At 39.3% G+C, this 22,637-nt stretch overlaps 1 protein-coding gene across 3 annotated transcripts in view; it reads left to right on the forward strand.

Moving 5' to 3' along the window:
• Positions 1–22,637, forward strand: part of atxn1a (ataxin 1a) — a 141,312-nt gene that overhangs the window by 16,146 nt on the left and 102,529 nt on the right. The gene's annotated exons all lie outside the window — the stretch shown is intronic.

Genomic DNA, 22,637 nt, shown 5'->3' on the forward strand with positions numbered 1-22,637 from the left:
GGATTTCAAATGGTTTTGCTTTTTGGTTTTTTGGTTGATGAAATTTTTTGTAGAAAGTTTTTGAAATGTCTACAAAGAAAATAGTGATCATGGAGAACCTGGTGTGGATCTATATGTATATTAGTAAAGGACCCACCTGGGTGGTTTCCTCTGAAGGAAACCAAGCAGCAAAACTTTCTGAGGTTTATGCTCTAAACCATGACCTCCATAAAAATTTCCCCTGTATAACACAATCGATAAACATAAGAACTATAACTATCTTAATTTTCCAACTTGTCAAGGCTGATTGTTGTGTTTGTACTGAGAAAATCAAGAACGACTCCTGAAGTGAGTAAGATCTATTTTAAGCCAAAGCCAGATTACAACCGGATTCTCCTGCCCATGATTTGGCTCTGTTTCGTAACAGCTTCTCATTCTTTGCATCACACACATGTAATGTCTGACAACAATAGCTTTGAATATCAGAGTAACTGTACAGCATTGCATGTGCTGTACATGTTGTATGAGGCATGCCCTTGTTCTGGATGTCAGCTGTGTATGTATGGTTGATAGTAGCACTGGTCACCAAGGCTACAAAGTTTTTTTATCTGCAGATGCTGTCATGTGCTTTGTTCATTGGTCCTCACTGCTGGTGTTTACATTTGGTTGTCTTGGTGATGTCAATATGTTGACCGCTGTGCAAATACAGATTTCAGGAACACCAAAAGGTTAATATGCTTGTGAAATGTTGCTCAGAGCCAGTTTTCCAAATAGTATACCCTACAGCCTTGACCTGACCCTGAATATTCTGGAGGTTTTGCAGACTCCTAAAAAGTGTGTAGGATTATAGGTACATAGACGTGGATGTTAAATATGTACCAGTATGACTCTGATCCAGTGACCTGCAGCTAGTCTAGGCTTTATCAAAATGACCTGCACGCTAACTGTATTTCATAACAGCTTCTTCTGAAAAGCAATCGTTTGTAGCTTTGCATATTTTTATTACTGTTTATTTTTTGCTGGTGTGGTGGAAACAGAAGCGTCCCTATTCCACACAATAATCGATCTGAAACGTATCCACAAGTTCAGAGATTCTTGTTGCAAAATTGTTCCTGTAGTTTCTAAATCACAACGTCCCTCTTCCCCACGTGTGATCTAATTTCAAGAAACATTAAGAAGCTGCTGGATTTGTAGGTTTCTGTTTGAACTTCTTGCAAGGGGCTTTACCCTCTCTCCGAAATGTGTTTGCCAAGTTCAGCACATGATTACAGTCGAATAATACAAATACTACACAGTCCTCCCTGCTGTAGCTTTGGAACAAGATATTTAGGAGATTTATACTGTTGTTGTTTACTTCTAATCTTTTAAAACCCACACCCAGTTTCATAATGCCTCATAAAGGTAGTAAGCTTGTGTCCTATTACTCATTTACATGGTTTTCTACCTTGAAGGCCCATGTGGTGGAAAAGACCTGATTTGACAAAATGTGGTTTGGATAGAATGAGTGCTTTGTTTATTTTTTTCTATCAGTTCAGACATATATATGTTTTAGTTGTATTTCTTTTCTTCAAAAATATAAATTCTCGCAATGCCTTGTAAAAACATGAACACCACAGAAACCTTTTCACATTCTGTAACCACAAACTTCAGTGATTTTTTTTATTTTTATAAAATTTTATGTCTACTGGTGATAGACCGGTCTTTCTCTTAAGTACGATGCAGTCTGCATTTTACAAGAAAAGGTGTGGTATGCATGTTTATTTAGAGCCCCTGTGTCAACACTTCTGCCATATGTCTTATTTTTTTGTTTGTTCATACTTCTTTGTAAAATAGCTCAAGCTTAGTCTAAACTTTGCCAAAGATTCTCAGTTTGTTTAAGGTCAGAACATTGACTGGACCACTTTTAACATATGAACATGCTTTTATCTAAACCATTCTATAGTAGCTGTAGTTGTGTTATTAAGGGTGTTGTCCTGCTGGAAGGTGAACTCCAGGCCCGGTCTCAAGTCTTTTCCAGCCTACTAGAAGGTTTTCTTCCAGTATTGCCCTGTATTTAGTTTAATTAAGCTTGTTAAATCATTATTGCCTAGCTTCCATGTCCCTGCAGAAGAAGATTATTTCCCCAGCACTGCTGCCACTACCATGTGCAATAAGTGGGCGTGCTGCGTGCGATTTTCAAAGATTTCACAAGCAATGGATTACAGGTGCAAAAGAGGTGCACAACGCGCTATTTAAATAAAGAAATTGCATGTGCTACTGGCTGGCTGCTACTGCCCCCAGTGGAACTAGAGGAAAAGCGTACAAAAGCGTTGTTGCTTGAAACATGGAGGGGTTCTTGGGCTGAATCATTATAAATGGTCCAGTTGCAAATTTTTCCTTCTGTTGAGTTATACTCCTGAATTTCTGGCTTGTTAACCGTGTTGCTAGATGTAACACACAAAAAATTGTCCAATCAATATTAATATAAAAGACAAACAAACAAACAAAGAGTATGTGTTTGAAGAGTTCGGAGTTTGTCATAAACAACCACGATATTCAAGCCTGAACATCGTATTAACAACATAAAAATAGTTTGTTATTGGAGTTGGCAATCTGTATGTAATAGCTTTGCTAATTTTAAAACAATGTCTCATTACTGACCTGCAAAGGATTTAAACTGAACATTTATACATGTAAAAATAAATGATTTTCCAATGTTTTTACTGAATTCGTTTTGTTTGTTTTGCCAATATTTTAACGATATACTTGTTTAAATTGTTTTTTGGTGACATGAAATTATTTTTCATTGTATAAACTGAACTCTGCCATATGTTCGCAGTCAATCAACCTAATCAAGCTGATCCAGCTCTAATTGCTTTGTAATGACACAATGTTACTGTCACCAATTCAGTGTGTTTTGTATAGTGACAAGGTTAAAGCATAGAATCTTTTTCACCACATGGAAAAGCCACTTGAAAATGTAAGAAGTAAGAAGTGATTTTAGCATCCAGTTTGCAAATAAAGTCTGCCTTATAATTACGTCATTTCTTTCCTATTGATTATATTATCAACATCACAGCACAGTGGGTCCTTTACATGATGTGCAATTAAAGTTAATAGGCTGTGCGCGCTTCTCTGGTGGATGATCAGTTATGTGCTCACTTCCGGTTTGTTCAGCAGCAGATAATCACACTGACACCGCTGGTCCGCTGGAATGATCCAGACGCAAGAAAAAATAATTGCAAGGCGTTTTATCATGGAGATATGTCATGGCTTTTGTTTGTGATTGGCTCCAAATAAGACCTTAGATAATCCTACATGGAATCCTCTATTCTCATCTATTTTTATCATTTTTATTTTTGACAACCCAAATCTGTTGATACATGTACAGAAGATTTTCTCTCCTTATCGTCTGTCATTCTATCTATGCTTTCTCGCCACATTGACAGCAGACATTTTTGCATCCCAGCTGGCACCTGCATTTTAAATGTGCTAAATCTAGACGGAAAAACTACACCCACAAGCCGTTTCTGGTATGATAAATCGCACCACGGGTGGTTAAGGATCACATTTGCATTCCCCCTCCCAAAGATTTGCATGTTTAAGTCATTATAATATGTTTAATATATTCATGAAGGCAAACACGCTAAAAACCTTGCGCACGCTGTTCCGCTGATTTTACACGGGCAATCCGATGAGCACCTAGTTTGTAGATCAGCTTTGCAGATGCAAACAGATTTGCGTGGGGTTTTGTACACGCAAACCTTTTGAAGATCAGCTTGTAAGAGTTTTGCCAAATAAGACTTCCTGTGGTTTTCTGTCAACAATGGCTTTTTCTGCCAGATTTGTGGAGTGCATGAGTAACAGTTGAACGTTCATCATATGAATGATTCAGGTGGATAGCCCACTCTTGACATACTCTCTCCATTTTCAAATTATGGTTTGAACATTTCTCTGTTATAGATGTTCAACATCTTAGGATATTTTCTATGACCTAACTCTGCCTTAAGCTTCTCCACAACTTTTATCACAGACCTGTATTCTGCTTTCCTTGGTCTTTATGATCCTGTTTCTTATCTGATGTTCTTCTAACAAACAGCTGGATTTATTCTGAGATTGGATGACACACAGGTTGATGCTATATGCTAACGGGGTAACTTCTGGCTTGCTCTGGCTTTTGTCTTACAAAAAATAAAATAAAAACCATGTATCATTCCTCCTCACCATTGAGCAATACTCTGTTGTTACATCACATAAAATCCTAATAAAAAACATTAAATTTGTGGTTGAACTGTGAGAAAATATGGAAAACTTGTAAGGGGATTAATATATTTGCAAGGTGCTGTGTGAGCACTACTATCCCAGCTAAATTCACTCGGAATTAATCATTTGGCAAGTCCTATGGTATACGTTGCTCACTAATGTCCATTTGCATTTTGCAACTATGCTTTAACAGCAAACCAAGTAATATCACTGCCGATTTAACTTCTATGATGTCCTTTATTTCCCCTGGATATTCTTTAGTCCTTGTGCATTTAGGTGAAAAGAGATTCACTTCACATGTAACTAGTTTTTAGACTAATAGATGTGGGCAAAATCTTGCATGACATAAAAGGATGTGTAGATCATAGATAAGTAGATATTATGATTATGTCCACTATTCATTGTAAAATGCTACATCAAGAAGACAAAAGGAAAAAGTCATCATTGCTCTCGTGCTTCCCTTCTTTTTCTGGCTGCTTCATTGCGGGGAATCACTCAGCTGCAATTTTGTGCATGTTCCCACACGCACTTGGTAGTCCTAGATCTGATTGGGCGTGACGGTGCATCATCATGTGTGTGTTGAGTGAGGTTGGGTTAAAAGAAGTTGCAGCATTTTCTGAGAGCAACAACTGTGCGCCTGCCCCACTTTCAGTCTTTTAATCATGTATAGGCACTTGGGGCACTCATGTGTGCCTCTGTGTGTTCACAGAACTCATGTTGAGCGTTAGAAAGGGTTCTGGTACAGTATATGTCAGACGGGAATGCACTCAGAACTCCCTGACCTTAGATTACCCTTTGCGTGGGTTTGCTTGTGTCATTGCTCACTAGTGCATGTGTCATTTTCAATACTACCAGTCACTACGGAATTAGCGCTGCTTTGTTATTCAGACATGAACTTTTTGGATTCAAAAATTCAAACTTTATATACCCAAAACAGAAGTTAAAGAAATCAGTGAAACCTTAATCTTATGAACTTGTTTCATATGCAAGCTTTCTAACGTTCATATTTAAATACATTCTTTGAAATACCTCCTATAAACCTAAATTTGTAAGTTAAATTAATGGAAAACTGTAGTTTATCTGACAAAGTGTAGACATGTTTGAATTACTGCACACTGCTTTAGTGGCTGCTTCTGGAATATTATTTCAGTACGACCTTGTGTTTTTTAACCTCATGGTGCCCTTTACAGTGACTAATGCTCACAACAAAAAGCCTTGACAAACTGGCAAGAACAGAAAACAAAACACTGTGATGCAGGGTCAACATCTCATTCATTCATTCATACATTCGCTTATCTGTACTGTATATTCTTCAACCCAGGATTACCCTCTGGACTTCCAAGATGGTTGAATATCACTTGATTTCAGCAAATTAGGAAGACAACCCCAGTGCTATTGCCCTCTTACTAATCACTAAATAGGTTTTTCTCTGCTGCTCACTCAGCCATCCAACCACAATGCTAATAATAATCATCTTTATTGGTCATTGCACATGTATATTACAACAAAATTTGTCCTCTGCATTTAACCCATCCCTCACAGGGAGCAGTGGGCTGCCATTGTGCAGCACCCATTGTGCAGGTCTTGCTTGGGGACCCAGAGTGGCAGTCTGTGGGATACAAACTTGGCCCCTTGTGTCCCCTCTGGAACACAAATCTCCTGTTCTAACCACTAGGCCACCACTCCCCATGCTACAGTCACGGTTATCATATCAACTCTCCAATGTTCCCTAAGAATCAGTAGAATTTCCTGGTGTGTGTGTGTATGTATGTGTATATATATATATATATATATATATATTTTGTTGGTACCCCTCGGTTAATGAAAGAAAAACCCACAATGGTCACAGAAATAACTTGAATCTGACAAAGGTAATATTGAATAAAAATTCTATGAAAATGAACAAATGAAAATCAGACATTGCTTTTCAAACATGCTTCAACAGAATTATTTAAAAAAAAATAAACTCATGAAACAGGCCTGGACAAAAATGATGGTATCCCTTAAAATAATGTGACCAAAGGGACATGTTAAATCAAGGTGTGTCCATTAATTAGCATCACAGGTGTCTACATTCTTGTAATCAGTCAGCGGGCCTATATATAGGGCTACAGGTAGTCACTGTGCTGTTTGGTGACATGGTGTGTACCACACTCAACATGGACCAGAGGAAGTGAAGGAAAGAGTTGTCTCAGGAGATTAGAAAGAAAATTATAGACAAGCATGTTAAAGGTAAAGGTTATAAGACCATCTCCAAGCAGCTTCATGTTCCTGTGACTACAGTTGCACATATTATTCAGAACTTTAAGATCCATGTGACTGTAGCCAACCTCCCTGGACGTGGCCGCAGGAGGAAAATTGATGACAACACAAAGAGACTGATAATACGAACGGTAACAAAAGAGCCCAGAAAATCTTCTAAAGAGATTAAAGGTGAACTTCAAGCTCGAGGAACATCAGTGTCAGATCGCACCATCCAATGTTGTTTGAGGCAATGTGGACTTAATGTGAGACAACCAAGGAGACCATTGTTGAAAACAAATCATAAAAAAGCCAGACTGGAATTCGCCAAACTACATGTTGACAAGCAACAAAGCTTCTGGGAGAATGTCTTATGGACAGATGAGACAAAAATTAAACTTTTTGACAAGGCACATTAGCTCTATGTTTGCAGACAGAAAAATGAAGCATATGAAGAAAACAACACCGTCCCTACTGTGAAACATGGAGGAGGCTTTGTTATGTTCTGGGTCTGCTTTGCTGCATCTGGCACAGGGTGTCTTGAATCTGTACAGGGTATAATGAAATCTCAAGACTATCAAGGGATTCTACAGAAAAATGTGCTGCCCAGTGTCAGAAAGCTTGGTCTCAGTTGCAGGTCATGGGTCTTGCAACAGGATAATGACCCAAAACACACAGCTAAAAACACCCAAGAATGGCTAAGAGGAAAACATTGGACTATTCTGAAGTGGCCTTCATGAGCCCTGACCTAAATCCTATTGAGCACCTTTGGAAGGAGCTGAAACATGCCGTCTGGAAAAGGCAGCCTTCAAACCTGAGACAACTGGAGCAGTTTGCTCATGAGGAGTGGGCCAAAATACCTGCTGAGAGGTGCAGAAGTCTCATTGACAGTTATAGGAATCGTTTGATTGCAGTGATTGCCTCAAAAGGTTGTGCAACAAAATATTAGGTTAAGGGTACCATCATTTTTGTCCCGGCCTGTTTCCTGAGATAATTTTTGTAAATAATTCTGTTGAAGCATGTTTGAAAAGCAATGTCTGACTTTCATTTGCTCATTTTCATAGAATTATTATTCATTATTGCCTTTGTCAGATTCAAGTTATTTCTGTGACCATATATATATATATATATATATATATATATATATATATATATATATATATATATATATATATATATATATATATATAAATAAATAAATAATGAGGCAACATTATCTCACCAGCAACAGTTGGAAAGCTCTGCCCAAATGACTTTTTTAAGGTCTTGCGAAGACCATCAACATACTTGAGTGTGTAGCTGCTGTGTGTTGTGTTTGTCAACATGAGGATTATTCCTTACATAATGTAAAAGGTTTTAGTGCTGGGTGTTATATTCTGATATTTTTTGTGTAGGTAGTAGAGATTCATTCTTAGACTTGAATACTAACAGAAAGTAAAAATATCTTCCCTCTCAGCCTGCGTTCCGGATATCTCTGCCAATCACAGGAGGGAATGTTACACTTCATTTCATCTCATCACCACTTACGCTGACTATAGAGGCTTTTCCATCTTTACTGGATTTTATGCAGTTAAAAAGGCACCTTGCTGAATGTTCTTTAATAAACGGTTGACAGTTGTGCATTGTGAAGGCTGAGTCTATCCTCTCTAGAGTAGGTACATGTCTTTCTGTCTCTATGTTCAGCTGACTGAAAGCAGTAGCTGCTGCAGTACAGGTGAGTGAGGTGTGTGCATGGATACTGTGAAGCTGACGGAGCTGTTGAGATGTACTGGTACAGAGTTGCATACTGAATTTAACATCATTTTGTATGTAAATACAGCCTAAATAGTTTAATCAATTGGTCTCTCTTTGAATCTAATAGCTAGCTTTTTGTCTTGCATCAGTTTTTTTTTTTGAGTTTCTTTGTGTTTCATGCTTTATTTTATAATAAAATAACAGATTTAGAATTATTCAGACCAGATGCAGAGCTGCTTCATTTCTAGTTTTGCCTCCTGTCTGCTTGTTTTGGCCCTTTGTGGTGCCTGGATATCTCAGATATTTTATTTAGGGCACTGATTCTTTGGAATAAGCTCCCTGAGGAAATCAGATCGGCAAACTCATGTTCATCTTTTAAATCCCTTTTAAAACATTTTTAAAAGCAGGCTTTTTGTGCTTTTAAGTTTATGAATATTGCTTCTTTTATTGTTCAATATGTTATATTGTAAAGTACCTGTTTTTTTAGTTTTTCATTCACTTCTGTTGTATTTCTTACCTCTAATAACCTACAGATTTCTTTTGCGTAGTTATTTTTACTTTTTTGTCTTGTCAAATGTTATTTTTAAATGGTATCTTTTATGATGTATAATAATGCATGTGCATAACTGTGTTATGTTACAACAGCTACTCCAAGTCAACGAGGAAGTCAAAGCCAGTCATAATACTTGCAGCAGTATAAAAGACACAGATCTGCATTGTTTAAATAAAGGTAGTATGACATAATAGTAACATTGTTGGGGATGAAGGCAGTCTTCTTATAACAGTTTGTGATCTAAAAGAGAAAATAAGGATGCATCTTGCTCATTATAAGAAGTCTATTTGCTCGTATGTCTCAGTTTATTTCAGCCATTTGCATAGTTGTTTTGAAATAACTCTCATGTAATGTTTAAGGTGTTGATCTGTCGTAGATTAAAACTGTGCCACTTCAGAGTTGAGTTTTTAACTTGAGGCAGGTCTTTGTCCATGTGGCTCCTGGCATGCCTCCAGACAGCTGATTATTGATGGTATTAGTCACTATGGAATGTTAACAGCCTTGAAGGGTGTGGCATTATGGTGCGAGCAGCTCTGACCTTCTGACCTTGCTTATATAACTGATGCAGACTGTTTTGTTTCTTTTTAAACAGCTGAAGGGCAGCAACATTTTATGGTGTCATTTGGCTCACAGGGCTTGGCACTGACCTGACCTGCAGTCACCAGAAGCATCTAATGTGACACTTCTGTGTAAAAGGTGAATGATTCCACATTAAAGCCTGTAAATGTAGCTGTTTATGTTTTTTAGGTTATGGTTTGCAAGAAGGCAATCTCTTAAATCTCTTATTTATGCAGGAGCCTCTCAGGATAACATATACATACAGTTCTATGCAAAAGTGTTCATACCCCTTCAGCTTTACCATTTTACCAGCTTTACCAAAGAAACCATTTCGATTTCATTTAAATATCGCAAGCTTTAAAGATTCTCACCGTTCAATCCATCATCCAAAAATGGAGTATAACACAGCTTCATACTTACTAATACATGGCTGTCTACCTAAACTGACCAGCTGAGGAAGGAGAGCATTTATCAGAGAAACTGCCAAGAGACCCATGGTTACTTTGGATGAGCTGCAGAGATCCAAGGGTAGCAAACATGTGGAAGACATTGCTGTGGTGACATAAGAACAAAATTGAACTTTTTGGCCTACATGCAAAAGCTATATGCAGTGAAAAACTAATATGCCATCATTACAGTGGAATATGGTGGTGGCAGCATCATGCTGTTGGAGGGGGACCCTTCTTCAGCAGGGACAGGGAAGTTGGGAAAACTCTTGACTGAGATACCCCAAATGATTTCCAGCTGTAATTGCAATAAAAAGTACAAGATTTTGACTTGGGGAAGGTGACCAGAAATGCATGTCACTCTTTCAAATTTTGATTTGTATCTTTTTCCTTCCAAAGATTCAAAGCTATGGTCTACCTTGGGTTGCTCATAAAAGCTCTTGTCGTTTGTGGTTGGCCCAATATGCACATACAGCACTAACGGCGAAGGTTAAACTAAGATTTTGAAACATTATTTGGGTTAAGGGCAGTGCTGAATGTTGGAAGCGAGCCAGCATCTGACACATTTACACACACTCACTCATAGTGTATGAACGTTTTGTTCCCCTGGTCTCCCTGCTCCTTGTCCTCTCTTGGTCACTCTAAGGGACAGCTGGTGGGGTGGTGTGAGCACCTCTACTTTCCATGTGTGCGTGCATGTGCATCTTAATGTGTGTCATTATGTATTTCAGGTGTTTTAGAAGGGGGTATAGGCAGTGGTCTGGCCAAGTGTTTGTTCATCAGTGTGTGTCTGTGGATGCGAGCACCTGTGCCGCCAGCAGGAAGCTGTCACAAACACTGTGCTTCCTGACGTATGCGGGTGACTTCCTGGAGCCCCACTGTGAACCCTGTAATAACTTAACTTTTCAAAGTTGGCTTACTCCAGTCCAAGAAACTATTTGGTGCATGACAAATAAACTAGGATATTTATAGGGGGCGTTACTATTTTTACTCAACTGTTTTACTTTACTGACAGTGTCAGAGAGGTTTCTGTTGATTCCCCTTTCATCACATTATAGTAATGCAGATGTGTGTTCATTTTCTGAAGTCAGGAGTTGACCACTGCATCTTGCACAAAGATAGCAGTTCTCAAGATTTCTCAAGGAAAGATTTTTGTAAGAAAGATTTAAGTGTGTATGGCTTTCAACAGTTTTCTTGCTGAGGGTTTGTGTGGGAGTTTGTGCATGTGTGATCCTTATCTCAGCCTGTTTGCCTTATTTTGATGTTGGAAGGTGATCAAAGCTGGGCTCTACGTGGCTCTATGTCCCCTGTACCAACAAGGTACATTTGAGGAATGCAGAATTATTTAATCAGGTGGCAACATGTGATCTGATGTTCAATATTAGTAAAAGTTCCTAAGACTCATTTAAACACGTACTTATTCAAGGCTAAAAACAGAAAGGTACAAATGTGCAGCATTCATGAGGTTCTAACATTATTATACCTCTCTATCTTTTAATACTCTGTCATGTTTTAAATGCAATGTTTAGCCACCCTCACAAATCATTTTTATGCATCATTATGATGGTATGTTGTGATGTTTGCCTTTTACAAATGTCTATTGAAACTTTTGAGGTTGCAGATAAACACATGTACATATGCAATTTTTTGGGGTTTCGGGATGAAATATTTGTGGGTTTTGTAAACTTTGTGTGTTTTTGAGCCCAAATTGCTCAGTTTTCTGCTCCTTTAAGAAGAGGGATGTCAAACATAAATACTGTGTTACAATCACTGGGAATTTGATTTCGGCCATTTCAGTTTCACTGTAAAAACAACACTATTTTTTAAAATAAACCTAATAACCACCCAGCTGTTGTAAAACCATGGACCATCTCTGTATTGTGTGTTCTAAGTAGCCCAGTCAAAATGCCCTGAGGACTCAGATGATTGGTGAAAAATGGCAGCGTGGGAGACAGCTATTCATTCTTTATTTGAGGTGTGTGGAGGCAGCCGCTTTGCAGGAAAATGCAAATGTGTTTCCTGATGGTGTCATGAAAGCCTGGGCTGTTTATAAAAAGGCCATTTATTTTGTTAAGCTTACATTTTGGTTTTAGCAAAGCTCCGTCAGTGAATGATGTGATTTGTTGCTGTATTCCTGCTTATTCACTTCAGCTTATCTGTGCATTTAACTAAGTGTTAATCAGTTTTTAATTTGAAGGTCATGAGCAATAAATTACCTTTATTTGTATTTCTTTAGGCTAAGGTTATATTCCTATTAGCTTCATTGTTAGCATAATACAGTATGACCTTGATTTTCATAAAAATATAATTATTACAATGACGCTGTTTAGTTAGTATTGGGATTATCTAAGCTATTTAAATTGTTAGATCTACATACTACTGAAAGCGCAATTCTGTGATTATTGAAACACATACATTTAGTAGGTAGATCCTCATAGTTCTGTGTCAGGTTGGAGTTTTGGGGTGGACCGAAGCGCAGACAAGAGCTTGGCAGCAGCATTCTGAAGCAGTCTTCAGCTTCATTCAGAGATTTACAAGTCAAAGCAAAACGAAGCAAAACTCACTGCAGGTACAAGGCATGAGTACAAACTAAACTTACTTGAGTTGTACTGTAGGAACGTAGCAAACACGGAACTTAATCCGGTAATGTGATCGGAGGAACCAGCGAAGAACAAATGAACCAAACTAACTAATATACTAAGAGGATATAAAGGGCAGGTAATCAAAGGAACAGGGAACAGGTGTGACAAAGAGGCATGGAGGCAGAGGGAGCCGGTGAACCTAATAAGACTAAGACATGAGGAAAGGGACTAATTAACACAACAGTGAAACAGACCTAAACGAAAACTATGGACCAAGACAAATAAAACATAGAATCAAGAATAAACATAAACTAAAGGAAACTGAGAAACTGGAGGGAACACAACAACCTAAGAACTTAGCAAAATACAAACCATAAAGAAACCCTGACTATAAAAGTAAACAAACCTAAACCAACACTGATAGAACAAACTGAGAATGAAGCGGAGGAAAAGGAGGTCTAGAATAAAAGTAAACAATAACTAAGCTAACCTCTAAAAGGAGGGACTGGAGAATAAAGGGTAATAAAACCGAGTAATAATGAACTAAAAGAGGAAAACTAATGACGAGAGGAGAACACACTGGGAGACAGAAGAAAACCAGAACTGTAGGAGAAACAGAAAACAATGAACCATGAATACAAAACCATAAACAAGAAACCTCTAGCTAACGGTAAACAAAACCAAAAACAAAGTCCAAAATGTCCAAACCCTGACATTCTGAGCAATTTGTAAATAACATTTCAAATTGTATGTTCTTTCTCTTTTTTTCAGAAATCACTTTTGCTATTTGCCCACATATAGGACCCGAAACATTTACAACTTAAGTGAAATTTAACTGCATAAATCACACTAGAAATGGGTAATAAATAATTCCTACTGAAATGACCTTTGGGCTTTGCAGCCACACTGAAAAGATTGATAGAAATAGATAAAATAAACATAGCAAAACAGAAAACAATTGTGGTAGAATAATAAACTATGCATAAAAAAAATAAAAAGGATATCAAGCCCTGTTTAAATGTTTAAATCAAAAGTCACAGGGTAGAGGAGGGTTTGTAAAAGCTCTTTAAAGGCCTCTACACTATAAGCAACTCTAAATTATTCCATTATGAAATCGATAATCCACCTCTCAAAATATTCATTCTGCATGTTTACCCTCAGAAATTAACTGCTGAAGCAACAAAATATTTTTCCTTAGTGTCTGTAAAAATGAATGATGGATCACATATCAGTCTTTTGACTTGCCTTCCAACCACCACATGTGTACAGTTAGCTTGAAGCAACTTTTTAGCGCCAAACGATATGTTGTTGTGAAAAACCTAGCTGTACACAGACATTTTCACAGCTACTGCGGGGATTGTAACAGTGCTTCCACATCAAACCTTGGGAACACTTTGTACCATGCCGGAGTCTGGTCTCTGGAGCGGTGATTCTTGCTGGTGTGAACCCATTCCAGAACCTAAAACAGAACAGATAACTGTACCCTGGCACAACTGCCCATCTCAGCAAGGATTTTCTGGACCCTGGACCGTTTTGCTTGCAGTGTGAATGCTTGCAGGGTGAGAGCACCAAAAGCATTTGAGTAGAAGAGGTAAACAAAAAACAAAGTCAGAGCGCGAATCCGAAGCAGAATTCGGGAATGTCTCATGGAACTAGGTGGAGTGGTGAAGAGGTGCAGGTGCACAACTTCATTTGAAAACCAAAGAAGCAACAGAAACCCAGGTGAGATGGACTTTTTTCTTTTTGCCTTTTTCTCCTTGATGAGCGCAATACCGCCTGAAATGATCTGTTCCAACTGCTTCATTTGGTACAGTCTAAAAAATCTTTGTGTGAAAGTAAACTGTACCAACAGATGGTGTGAATTTTCTCACTTTTACCCATTCCTGGACCAATTCCTAGACCAATCAATGGACCAATCCCTGGACCGGACTGGTGGTGTGACTGTGCTTTAAAACACAGACTGGTGATGTGTTTTAAATTAAGACTTTCAGTATTTTCCAACAGGTTAATGAATATAAATGCGGTGACTTGGTGCTCAGGAGAGATGAAGCACATCTGTGCAAATCAAGAAATAACAGAGCTGATTAGAACCTAAGAAGACATTACAATGTAAAGAAAAGAAATTCACTTGTTACGATCTTTTGGGGACCTGAAAACTATTTGGAGCTTTCATTAACCTTTTAGTAAACTCAGAGGTTAATATGTTGATATTTCCCCTCAAAATGTCTAAACAGTTTATTATTTGATAAGTAGTCTAAAAGCATTACGGTATGCAAGGTCCAAAAGACAGAAACTATACAGCTGCTTTCACATGGAACATCTGCAACTGTTTCCCTTGACAGTTAGTCCCTCATGCTGTCTCAATCCTGTTGTCAGTCAGTCAGTCATTTTCTACCGCTTATTCCATAGTGGGTCGCTGGGGAGCTGGTGCTTATCTCCAGCAGTCTATGGGCGAGAGGCAGGGTACACCCTGGACAGGTCGCCCTCAATCCTGTTGTTGCTGACCAAATACATTTACATCTTAATTTATGTCTTAAGAGCAGTCCACCTTACTTTGGCCAAGTTGTGTCAGCACATTATTGATTATTTATCTGTAAAGCTAGCGCGTCTGTCCAGTTGAAGTGGTGTTATAACCACAGCCATGTGTCCACCACCACTGAAACAGCATGCACAGAAACATGCATACTGTTTCAGTGGTAGTGGACACATGGCTGTGGTTATCGGCAGGAAAAAGCTTTCCCATCAGGTACACAGAATCTTGTTCAGGCAGCTTTAGTGAGTGCTACACTTAGACCTGCATGGATAGTGATGAGAGCAAAAGAGTGAGTTGCATAACGCAGGTCATATTTCTTTCAGTGTCACATTGTATATATGGCTCTCCCTTTCTCTTTTCTGCTGCCATAGTTTTACACAGTTGCATTTGATTCATTTGCACAGACATCAAATATGAACTGTAATATTTATCCTCATTGTTTTGCATTGTTTATAGATATAAAATAATTATTGGTTGTTGAACTTTATTAGTCAGTTGTAAATAAATTGAGATTATAAATCTTAACTGAATTCAGTTATTTGCAGTAGTAACAAGAGAGTCTGGACTTTCTTTTCAAAACTCTACTTCAACGTTGTCCTTGAAAGACTGCTGTCTCATCTATTGTGTTCATTTTTCAGCTTTTGTTGCTACAAAGTTTATGAATTTTTGTTCATTTACAAAAATACAAATTGCATGTATAAGTTGTCTACTCAATGAGGCCTCTTAGTCACGTGGGAATCCATCTAATGGTCACCGCAGGGGGTCACTCTTCATGGACACACTTACACCTAAGGGCAATTTAGAGCGGCCATTCACCTAATATTCATGTTTTTGGGCACAGAACGACCGGAATTTGTACCAGCCTTCCTGCATGGCATAGCAACTGCTCAGTTTGATCAAATCAGTTACATGTATGGCTGCTGGATATTAGAGAGAACATTAGATAACATTGTCAAATTCTGTGGTTAATGTTCAGCTTAAGACCACATATTCATGTCTCTTTCCCTTCCGTCATAATGCTAACCACTAGAGCTGCAAATCATATCAAACCAGGGTCATCATAACAATATCAGTGTTTGATGAAACTGATTTTTAGTGGCTGAGATGCTGAGGTTTGTAGCAGTGTTGGGGACATTTTAAAAAGAAATATAAGAGTGTAAAAGGTAGTGAAATCAAAATCATATTATCAACAATAAAATAACAATTTAAGGTTTTCCTCATATCATGCAGCGTCATTCAGTTATCTCTTTGTCCTTTAGCATCACATCCAATATCACATAAACACAGTGTCTGTTTGTAAAGGCTCTTCTCATTGGCCAGCTGTATTAGTGGCATGCAGGGTATGAATGCTTCTAAAATATCACAGACTACCAGAAGTTGCTCTGCTAGCGGGTTTGATGTTGAGACTGTACACAATTACAGTGAAGTTACAATTAAGTTTAATTTGATATCTATTCGATTAGAAAATGTAATGTTAAAAAAGGAATACTGAAATGCTGGATGTGTGGAATATGTAGATAGAACTGACTTTTTTGAAGGCTTTACAGGCCAGTACCGATTTTCCAGTTTTCTTTTAGGTTTGACCTTCCAATTCTGATTTTTCTTCTGACTATGCAAACACATTTGTACAAACTTTTATTTTTTAGGATTTACCAGTTAAGCACAACAAACACTGAACATAAAAGAGACAAAATGTGCACTAGGTTCCTTGTTATATATATTTTTTCTATCCTACGAGAAATGAACGGATTAGAACATTTTCTTCATTCATGAATCAAGGCATATGTCCTTAACCTTTATGATTTGTACTGAACCTAAAAAACGCATTTAATGCGGACAATTTTGGTAGTTTATTAATAAATCGTTTCTTTTATTTTGTCTGATAGACTGAAAGTCTCAACATTTGTTGGAAACTGTGTTGGAAAGATAAATTCTCTCATTAAGTCTACCATCATATCTTGCCCATAACCGTAATCTCAGCTTTTACTCCAACTCTGTTTAACTTGCTTCTGAAAACCATCTTGTAAGTCGTTTTTAAAGATTTCGAGTGTCCTAAATTTCCACAATATCCATGCCATACATCCACTTCTAGGGTGAAAAGTTTAAATTGGTCTTCTCAAACATAACCCTACCAGTACACTCAGACAGGAACAGAAACATGATGGTTTCACCCATAGCTATATTTTCCGGTTTTGACAGCTTTACCTGTCAGTCTCTGAATGTGCATGTGTATGTAGTTGCATGCAAGTGTGTCCATTCCTTTGTGATAAGGAGGAGGGACAACAGACAGAAAAGCAACAGTATGGCAGGTACAGACACACAGAGAAGGCTGTCAGGAGTATTGCGTTCCTCACACAATAACAGGGAACAGTGTCTGAGCCTGGTGAGTGGAATCTGTCTTTTCACAGTATTTAGGCCAATGTTTTCCATGAAACAGACTGACGGGGTTAAATCGGGTGAAAGCTTTGCTCCATATTGATTTGACCCCATAACATGAGCCAAGACGTACATCGATTTCTGTCAAGAAACAGGTTAAAAGAGGATATCATCGTCCTGAGCCAAAAAAGGGGGGAAAATCACACAGAAAGTTAAAACACTATGATGTAAAAGGATTTTAATGTTTATTGCTTTTAAAGATTTAGTTTTTTCTTCAAGCAAGATTATAAAATAGCAAGTATTTAATAACATATTCCTCACAAACTGGAAATTGAGAGCCTGTTATTGGTCCCTTTTGTTAATGATTTACACTTTATGTTGTTGAGTTATTTTATAGTTTCCGTGGCACTATGCTAATTAATCCTTATAAAACAGCCTGCCAACACAATGAGAACCAAGTGCCAACCAGATCATATTATACTCTTGCTGTCACTCAGAATTTCTCAAAAACGTCTCTCAGACTAATCTGAAAGTGGCGTGCAGTGTTGTGCCAGCGTGGTGCTGAAATCTGACCCTCATGAACAATCTGTCTGTCTGCACTCTGAGTATATTATTGTGCAGCAGTAAACCAAAGTGGAGCAGAGGAGACAGCTGTTAAAACTACCCTGCAGGTTATTATAAAAGTTTATGTTTATTTAAAATGTCTGCAAAAATGGAGAAAAATATATGCGTTGAGTTGAACAAAATACTCCTAGATTCACAAGGTAATGTACTTTCAGGACTAAACCTGGTAAACAATCAAGCTCTTTCTTCACAGGGCCCATAGGTTTCTGTTATTATAGTCAGTATGTTGCCATTGCTGAAGCTAGATTTTACAACATTCATGTTGAACATTTCCTTTTTTGGTTTGATGGTCAGCTTGATGGTCATCATTTGTAAAGGTTTGCTTGAACTTGTGGTGTGTTCAGAAGTTCCATCTTGCTGTTACTTACAGTGGGGAGAACAATGATTTGATACACCTGCTGATTTTGCAGGTTTTCCCACTTGCAAAGCATGTAGAAGCCTTTAATTTATATCATAGGTATTCTTCAACTGTGATCGATGGAATCTAGTACATGACATAAGTATTTGATCACCTAACAACCAGTAAGAATCCTGCCTCTCACAGGCCTGTTAGTTCTTCTTTAAGAAGCCCTCCTGTTCTCCATTCATTACCTGTATTAACTGCATGTGTTTGAACTCGTTTTCTATATAAAAGACACCTGTCCACAAGCTCAATCAAACAAACTCCAACCTCTCCACAATGGCCAAGACCAGACAGCTGTGTGAGGACATCAGGGATGAAATCGTAGACCTGCACAAGCCTGGGATGGGCTACAGGAAAATAGCCAAGCAGCTTGGTGAGAAGGCAATAACTGTTGGCGCAATTATATGAAAATGGACGAAGTTCAAGATGACGGTCAATCTCCCTCGGTCTGGGGCCCAATGCAAGATCTCACCTTGTGGGGCATCAATGATCATGAGGAAGTTGAGGGATCAGCCCAGAACTACACAGCAGGACCTAGTCAATGACCTGAAGAGAGCCCGGACCACAGTCTCAAAGTAGACCATTAGTAACACACTATGATGCCATGGATTAAAATCCTGCAGTGCACACAAGGTCCCCCTCCTCAAGCCAGCACATGTCCAGGCCCGTCTGAAGTTTGCCAGTGACCATCTGGATGATCCAGAGAAGGAATGAGAAAAGGTCATGTGGTCCGATGAGACAAAAATCAATCTTTTTGGTCTAAACTACACTCGCTATGTTTGGAGGAAGAAGAAGGATTAGTACAACCCCAAGAGCACCATCTCTACCATGAAGCATGATGGTGGAAACATCATTCTTTGGCCATGCTTTTCTGCAAAGGGGACATGACGACTGCATCGTATTGAGGGGAGGACAGATGGGGCCATGTATCGGGAGATCTTAGCCAACAACCTCCTTCCCTCAGTAAGGGCATTGAAGATGGGTCGTGGCTGGGTCTTCCATCATGACAACGACTCGAAGCACACAGCCAGGGCAACGAAGGAGTGGCTCCATGTGAAGCATCTCAAGGTCTCTGAGTGGCCTAGCCAGTCTCCAGACCTGAACCCAATCAAAAATCTTTGGAGGGAGCTGAAAGTCCATATTGCCCAGCGACAGCCCCGAAACCTGAAGGATCTGGAGAAGATCTGTATGGAGGAGTGTTCCAAAATCCCTGCTGCAAACAAAGGTTTCTGTACCAAATATAAAGTTTGGTTTTTCTGATTTATCAAATACTTATGTCATGCAATAAAATGCAAATTAACTACTTAAAAATCACACAATGTGATTTTCTGGATTTTTGTTTTACATTCCGTCACTCACAGTAAAAAGGAGAAGTACAATACTAGTTTTAGACATTGTTAAACATAAACAACACTGTGAAAGAAAGTGATGCACCAACAAAGTGGCAGATGGTAAAAATCTGACAATTTTCTCTGTCAGCTCTGACTTCAGTCAGCTCTGACTTCTGATCCACAGAATGAATAATGAAAACAGTAATAGTTTTTTTTTATTGTTAATTAAAGGGATCAAAACTTAAAATTTAGTGTATTGATGCACCTTTTTTGAGTTTTGTTAAAATAGATAATGGTAAGGGCCATATGCTTTCATACAATCTGAGTTGGCCAAAATTGTAATTGGCAGGTCAGTATCGCCCAATGAAAGCTCTATTGATGCTTCTTTAGTAAAACGTATTTTGTCCACCATTGATAAATCAGTCCTAAAGGGTTTTTATCATGAATGTTTTAGATGATTCTAATTCAAACATTTAAATTTCAGGCCTCCGCAGAGCGTTATTACATGCGGAGAAGGTAATTTATTCATTTGATCTAGGTGTGTTTTTTCGAGCAGGTACACATGTAAAACGTACAGGAAACTGGTCGTGGAGGACTGGAGTTGGACACTTCTGGTTTGGTCAGATATCCTCTGTCCATCTTCTTGCTACACAATTAAGGAATTTTGAAAACATGTTCACTTATTTCCACAGAAACACAAATATCTGCCGGGAAATTAGAGATGTTTAGTCATAGTAAACCATTTCATGAAACAGGGCTAAATGAACCATAATAGCTATGTTTTTGGGGGAAAAAAAAGAGGACACAAGCCTCAAACCAGTGTCTCGTGGGTAAACAAAGCCTGGTTGCCATGCTGATCGGGCGTCAGTGTATAAATAGCTTGGGTGTTGCTCTGAATACTCCTCAGAGAGGGCAAGAGAGCAACAGAAGAGTGGAATACCAGTGGTTGAGATAGTGTAGGACACAGAAAGCATGGATGTTTACAAAGGCTTGCACTTTTAAAGAGTAAAAAAAGAGGAAAGGTAGAATAGGTTTTTCAACTTATAAAAAAGACAGCGATAGACATGTGTAGACAGGTTTCCGTCATGTTTCTTTTTTAACAGACTTGACACACTTTTCTACCTTTTTATGAACTCATTAAGCTTTGTGAAATTATTTAACTATGGAATTTTAGCTTGTTTTGAGAATACCTTTGTGAACGCTTGGTTGAAGGTTAAACTGATAATCACACTGAATGATATGAATTTAGGAAGTGTACAACTCTCCGCATTATAATCAGTACAACATTGTGCCTTGCAAAAGCATTTTCACACCTTAACTTTTTTTCCCCTTTTTGTTATGTTAGAAACACAAGCTTAAATGTATTTAATCGGGATTGTATGTGACAGACCAACACAAAGTAGCCCATAATTGTGAAGCAAAGGGACAAGGATAAATAGATTTTAACATTTTCTACAAAAATAATCCTGCCCCTTTTTTTAATTCCACTCTGTGCAACTGCCCACATGGCCCATATCAAAAGCCCGCTCTGCTTATCACAGTTGGAGAACACATGAATATACTTTGATCTCAACCATTTTTGTCGTATCTCTGGCTGTTTGTTTAGGGTTGTTGTCCCGTGGCGAAGGGGGATCTCTACCCCAGTCTCAAATCTTTTGCAGCCTCTGACAAGGTTACTTATCATGTATTTTACTCAATACATATTCTCATTAATTCTGATCAGCTTGAGATGAGCCTCCCCAGAGCATGATCTTGACACCACCACGTTTAATTGAAGCAGTGTGATACTGTTGATGTACATTGTTAGTCTTCCTTTACATTTTTTTCTATTTACTATGTGACTTCTGAAAGCATTTGATTGTATTTTTATTAATTTAGATTTATCATAAAAAGAGGAGCTGAATACAAGTGCATGCCACACTTTTCAGATTGTTGATCTGTTACATTGAATCCCATTAAAATACACTGAAGCTTGTGTTTGTTACTTAACAAAAAGTGAAACGTTTAAGGAATATGAATTCGCAACGGCGGGGCCCTTGCCGTGCGCTGTGTGGTGGGGAAGCGGGGTGCGGCGGGGGTTCTTCGAGCGGGTCTGTGTGTGGAGCTTGTGCTGTGTGGGTGTGGCTTCATTGGCTTCTCAGCCATGGAGTTCACCTGTGGGGCTGTGCCCCTGTGGGGGAAGGGATTTGTGGCGTTTGGGTTTGGGGGGATGTGTTCGATATCGGTGTCCTTGTTGGGGGTGGCCCTGTGGGGAGGTTCTTGTTGGGGTTCACTGGGGGTGGGAGACTCATGGGGTTGGGATCGGAGCTCATTGGGGGGTCGGGACTGCTCCGTCCTGGGGCAGCTCAGGTTGGCAGGCTGGTTTGGGCCATGTGGACCCTACATTTGTACATAGCCCCCCCTCCAGAGGTGGATGGGGGTTGTGGGGGACTGGGTTCGGGGCAGGGGGGCGGGAGCCGGGCCGGGGTCACCCAGGTCTGGGCGGTGCCGGCTCTGTCTGCCTGTCTCTGCCCCAGGAGGGAAGGGGATCACCTCCTGGGTCCGGGGGTTGGTTGCCCCTAGGGGGTACTGGCGCCTGGACCTGGGAGTATAGAGTATGCATGGGGAGTGTGAGTGAGTGTATGATGTCCATTGTTGTTTGTCTTTACGTTGGGTGCGAGTAATTTTATGTGTATGCATGAGGGTGGGAGTGAGTTATTGTGGGATGTGGGAGTGCCTGTTTTATTTTTATTTTTTTGTGACAGGTTGGGTCTTGGACTGCTCCTTCTCCTGGATCAGCTTATAGGCCCCTCACAATATGGGGGGCCTATTTCCTCCCCGCCACACTACCTGCCGGTGGTTGGAGTCTCTGCCCGATGGTGTACTTGTGGTTCTCGGTGTCCGGGGTCGAGTGCTTTGATGTGTGCTTGCTCACACCTAGTGGCTGCTTGCCGGGGCCTGGCCCCCTGGGCTCTGTCAGGCCTCTGCTTGGGGGGTGGTGTGTCCCGGGGTCTTGGGCCTCTGTGTCCATGGCTGGATCTGCACGGGCGTGGACG

This window comes from Girardinichthys multiradiatus, chromosome 13, assembly GCF_021462225.1.
Source record: "Girardinichthys multiradiatus isolate DD_20200921_A chromosome 13, DD_fGirMul_XY1, whole genome shotgun sequence".
In the NCBI taxonomy this organism is placed as follows: domain Eukaryota; kingdom Metazoa; phylum Chordata; class Actinopteri; order Cyprinodontiformes; family Goodeidae; genus Girardinichthys; species Girardinichthys multiradiatus.